Here is a 6,012-nt window from a genome sequence, read left to right on the forward strand (position 1 = left end):
ATAAAATGTTTTTCCTCCAAATATTTAGAAATAAGTCATTAAATTGAACTTAATGTCATAAGTAAAATTTAGATTACCACAAATAATTATTTATAATTGTAATATGAGAAGGTATTACAAATATTTTATTGGAGTAATTATAAAAATCAAGGTGATTAAAACCTTGTTGTAAACAGGAAGATAGTACTCCTGATATACATGAAGCATAATTTTTCTAATTTGAGAATTACTTTTTGGACAATCACTAAACCTAGTTAAAATAAAGTGCATTGCATTGGACTTATTTTATCTTTTATTTTTTCTCATTTAAAAACATGATTTTAATTTACAAAAGACAAAGTGGGTATATATTTGTAAACATTTATTCTCTTGAACTAAAAAAGGCTTGCATCAGCACACATTGTACAGCCTTGTAAATTGAAAAACAGGTTCCTTGTTCATAACTGCAATGAATCTTTGATGTCCAGTGATCTGCTGCAAACAATGAAAACACATTTTAAACCACTTAAGAAGTTTCCAGCACTCATCAAATGCATTTCCTCAGGTGACAAAAAAATCCACAAGGAAGGGAATGAAAATAAGTGACATTTAATTATTGGAGGGAGACTTAAAAAAAAAATGGAAGTATTTTCCTGCCTAGAATGATTCCTATTCCCCTTTGAACCTAAGTGGTTTGATTAAGAGGTGTTAAGAACAAAATTTACTTTACACTTAATGTTTATATGACCTAAGTGAGTAAGGAAAAGACCCTATGAGGGAATTCTATATTTTCTGGAAATTGTTTCTGTGTTTAGAGATACAGGGGAAGAGTAGTCTTCTATCTGTGGGGTCTCCTTAGTCACCCTCCAGCCCCCCAAAGACAGTACACCGTTGTGACTTGGTTATTACACTCCTGCATTCTTTTCCCAAAAAATTCTATGTTGGATCACACTGTGCTGGCTTCAAAAAAAGAAATACAGGTTGCAACTGGTTGTAATCATTTTGAAGAATAATTTGCTGTACAATAGAGCTGATACAAGAATTCAGAAATATAAAACAAAATAACTATAAAAGTTAGGAGGAAGTTGAACAGCATTTCCTCAGAAAAAGCTGCTAACTCTGTATCATTCCGATGTGGCTTCCTACAGTCATCTGGGGTGAAATGTGTATTCCCCCCCCCCGCCCCCGCCGCCTTTGCTGGATCACTGGCCTGTCTTCAGAAGTTGTAATGCCACGACCACACATCCTAGGAGTCTCATGTTAACAGAAGTTCCAAATACCAAGCCAGTTAAAGATGGGTGAGGACAGGGGAATCACAAAGGCCATGGGTCCAAAGTGGCTGTTACTGAGAACTTGCTCTTTCCAAAATGTGAAAGTCATAATGCTTCTTGCTCGTTCTCAGCTTAAACTCGTTAACTGAGTTAATTTGTTTCTTCAGAGAATTCTGTGCAGCCGAGATGGAGGGGAATGTGGCTAAGACAGTGTACATGGAGGCCAAGTCACTAGGTTTAGAGCTTTCGGGGTTGAAAGTGCTGTCCCCACTGCCACAGCAGAGGAAGTGATGATGCAGCTGGGCCTGGGACTGGGGGTCCCAAAGCCACCAGATCTTGGCACCAATTTTAAAGAGTTCCCCAAAAAGCTTCTCAGCTTCCACACGAGTTATTCCATCTGGTAGTTCAATAATTTCCAAGACCTTCCCAACAACTGCTTCTCCTGCACCAAGGTCGGTGGATGCAGCTTTTTTAGCTTGTTTCCTTCCTCGGTTTCCATGCCTGTTGCCAGGCTGACCCTGTTGGGCTGGAATGTGTCTGTGCAGAACAGCAGGAGAGTTGTACTGCAGGGGCTGGCCAAGTAACGGGTATCTGGCATCTCCTGAACAATATTGTCTCTATTTCTAAATTCCATACACTTCTGTCCTCTCTGGTGATCACCATAATATTTGTTTTGTTGCCACTGTGGGGGTGAATGGGCACAAGATTGTGGATTGTTTGGTACACTGAGCTGCATCGTCACCATTCCGCCACCAGGTGGTGGAGGTGGCACAGCTGCACACTGGTGGCCTTGGAGCTGCTGGGAATTGCATGGTGAAGTAGTTCGAGGCAACTGTACTTGTTCTAATCCTGGATGTTGCAAGTAACCTACTGAGGAGCTTAAATTATTTTGTTAGCCAGGTGGAATGATGCTGTAGTAAACTGGCATTCCTGCTGTAGGCATAGATCCTTGATTAGAATGATTAGGAAACATAGCAGGCTGTTGATAAGTCTGATGGGCAATTCCTTGAGAACCTTGAGGCAGTGAAACCTGAAATGATGGCACTGAAGGATAGGCAATGACCACTCCTTGAATCTGTTTTCCAATGCTGTTGGGCTGGCCACCAACTAGGCTCTGACTCTGGGGTTGCTGAACTCCAACTATCCCCTGGTAGTTTTGCTGCCGGTTGGGCATAACTTGATAACCTGTCTGCTGGGCAGGCTGGGGTAGTGGTTGGTTTAGATGTGAATTGTAATGGACAGAAGGGACTGGGCGATACTGAGGTTGACTGGAGTGGTAGTGGCCTGGAGCACAATAACAGGCTGGCATCTGTGGAGAGGGCTGCTGAATATGTCCTTGCTGCTGGAGCACAGGCTGGCTGACATGATGACCAGAGGCAGAATAGCAAGCAGTAGGGACTGGCTGCCCAGGAGGTAGGGGAGGAAGAGGAGGCAATGGTGGTGGTGGGGCTGCTGTCGTGATATAACCAGACTGCTGTACTGAAGACCAACAGTGGACTGGAACATGGTGGCTTGAGGATCAGAACCATCTGCACATGGCTGGCGGGCAAGACTCAGGTGGCTACACTGAGACCCATGGTTGTCCTGCTGTGAGAAATTGTGCTGAGCTGCTTGTTGTTGAGGTGATGGGGGAGGCAGAGGTGGCTGTGGAGGTCCAGGCACTTGGGTTCTAACTGGTTGTTGAGTCATCGGAGAATTATACACAACTGGACTTCCCATCTGGGTTTATGAAGGGCTGACCTGTTTTTGAAAGCCTGCCTATGCTTTTGCTTCCTCCAGAACTATCACCTCTTGTCAGAACTGAAATTCCACCGAAGCTGCTGGCTTTGGTTACTGCAGGCTTGAAGTTTCAGAGAGAGCTGTCTGAATCTATGCTGCTCCAGGGTCGTGATTCAGAGTACTTCAACTCGTTCTCATTGCTGCTTTGATGGCTATCTGTTGCTCTCCCTGAAGAATCTTTATTAACTCTAAATATCTGGCACCTCTGCTGGGTGCTACTAGCATCCTCGTCTTGGATTATTTTGTCAATAATATAATTCTCTTGGGAACACAGGAGATCTTGGGAAAATATTCTGTCTCTAGCTCTCTGGTACTCTTCTTCTCTTTCTTCTATAGATTTGCTTCTTCTGTCAGCTTTCAAATGTATTCTCATCTGGTTATCATCTTTGTCAAAGGTAGAGTTATCTCTCTTGAGGATATATCATTTCTGAAAGTCTTCACCTTTATCATCCTTAATATGTTCATTAAATTTCTGATCAGGTATTCTTGTATTGCTAGTTTTGTTTACTGTGACAGACTTCCCACTCTGATCAACATTGTGGTCTAATCCAAAGTAAGCAGCAACTCTGTGTAATAGCATCCTATGGTAAGATGTCATTGGGTGGAATTTTTTATGTGGAGACTCATTATTACCAATGGAATCTAAAATTTCTTGTTCCAATTTCAACAGCATCATACTGTCCCTGGGATTGTTTTTTAATGTATTTACTAAAAATTCATGTAGACCTATGCTGGTTGAATCAGTGTATTCTTGACCTAGAATCTCTTGATAACATTTTTCTGGGCAACTTATCACTGGCTTTTTCTTCTTCTGCTTCCCGTTTTGAGGGCTTCTCCTCTTTTCCAAATGATTGTGTTAACTGTATCTGAATTTTCCCCTGCAAATCAATATTGTTGTCAATGCAATGTTCATTCTTCTCTGCCAAAATCTTCCCATAGTTTTCTGATTTGATAAGATTTACAACTCTGGTTGTATCTTTCACTTCTGCCTCCAAATCCTTCATTGCTTCAGTTTCATTTTTTACCGTAACAGTATCAGACATCCTCATTAGCAAAGGTTATTTTAGAATTCTACAGGGAACTTGAAGCCTGATGTGTCCCATGCATGTGGAATTGTGGTGTCCCGCAAAAATAAAATAAAATAATCCAAGGTTCTTTCTCACAGTTGTCAACCAGGATGTCAATTGTCTTGACCAATTTGGAATCTGGCAGGAGGAGTCCCATGTCCTTGTCACCACTGTAGATTCCTGGACTGTCTAGGATAAAATATATCATACCTTTCAGGGGCCCGCGTTACTGAGGAGGAGACGTTTGGAGCGCGGCGCAGCAGGGTGACGGAGGGGCTGGGTGGGTGCAAGTTAAGAGTCTTATGAAAGGGAATTAACCCCATCACCAGCCCGGACACCGGCTCCAGTGGCAGCCACGGCTGGCAAAATCCCACCCCTTCCCACCACCAGGCTTATTTTATCTTGAATACAGGCTTTGATTATTTACTATAAGAATATCATTATATTTAAACATATCTTATTGCCAATCTTTACATTTTTATTTATTGAATACATCAATATTAGACATTAGTTTGAACATTTTATGTATTACTAATCTATAATATAAAATGCCTTTTATTCATGTAAAATAATTATCTTGGTCTTATATAATGTGGTGATTAATGAGCCAAAGTGTAACAGTTTAAACATAATTAAAACGCACATTTTGTATACTTTCAAGTAGTTCTTTTGATTCAATTTTTTTCAAGTGAAGAATTACTTAATATTATATTTTAAGAGTGAATGTATAATTCTCCTGTTTTGTTTTGTTTTTACAGAGAAGAACTGTCCTTTCTGTTCTCAGAATTTAGACCACCCTTAGCTCACTGTTATGGACTGAATGCTGGGTCTCCCCCAAAATCATATGTTAATATTTCAGCCCACCATGTGATAGTATTAGGAAGTGGGGTCTTTGGGAAGTAATTAGGTCATGAGGGTGGAGCCCTCATGAATATGATGAGTGTCCTCATAAGTGTAGACCAGAGCACTTTCTTTCCCTCTTTCTTGCTCTCTGCCATGTGAGGACACACCTAGGTCAGCTGACTGCAAACAAAGAAGAGTGCCCTCAGTATAATACTGGATCTACTGTCCACTTGATCTCGGACTTCCCAGTCTGTAGAACTGTGAGAAATAAATTCTTGCTGTTTAAGCCGCCTATCTGTGGTATTCTGTTAGAGCAGCCTAAACTGACTTAGACACCGACATAATATAATTTACATTTGTACAGATCAATGGGGTGGAAAAGTTTTATTCAGCCTTCTAGAATATCTTCAATATGAAAGAGGTTATTCTTTTTTTCATTTTATAAGATCATATCACATAGAACCTACCCTTTTAATTTATACTCAAACACTATTAAAACCACTAATCAAGAATATGACTTTGAACATTTTCTTATATAAAGTGAAAGTTTACATTTGATATTAGACTGATGGATCTTTATAATTAGGAATTTAAAATTGTGTGTGTGTGTGTGTTTTCTAGATTGCTTTGACAGAGCAGAAGTACACAATTCTGGCTATGTCTTAGAACCACCTGGTAGTCTTACAAAAAAAATTACCTTTGCTGGAAACCTACCTCCAGAGATTTGATGGGGAGAGAAGGGGGTTGAGAACTGATGTAATTTACTAGGACTCCAAAAGAGTTTATTGTGCAGTAAGGATTAAGAACTTCTTGCCTAAGTACAGGTAGATATTAGCACAGGATTTCTCAATAATTCCTGCTGCCTCTGGTAAGGAGAGAGAGAAATAGAGAGAGAGTAAATTGGTATTCATTGAGGAAAACTGATCTCCCTCCTTTGACAAAATGGCAAAAAACATATTTGCTCTTTGCCCTAGTCAGTAAACAAATGTTGAGAGTGAGGGAAACCATTTGGGAGCCAAAACTTATTTTCGTCATTCCTTTTCTTCCTATCTAGGTAAAACCTTGTGACCTAT

The 6,012-nt window shown here is 40.3% G+C and overlaps 1 pseudogene across 1 annotated transcript; it reads right to left on the minus strand.

Moving 5' to 3' along the window:
• Positions 1-1,321: 1,321 nt before the first annotated feature.
• Positions 1,322-4,216, minus strand: LOC307186965 (R3H domain-containing protein 1-like; annotated as a pseudogene). Its single transcript has one exon. The product of its transcript is annotated as a R3H domain-containing protein 1-like (transcript).
• Positions 4,217-6,012: the final 1,796 nt, after the last annotated feature.

Source organism: Stenella coeruleoalba (genome assembly GCF_951394435.1).
Source record: "Stenella coeruleoalba genome assembly, chromosome: 5".
Classification (NCBI taxonomy): Eukaryota; Metazoa; Chordata; class Mammalia; order Artiodactyla; family Delphinidae; genus Stenella; species Stenella coeruleoalba.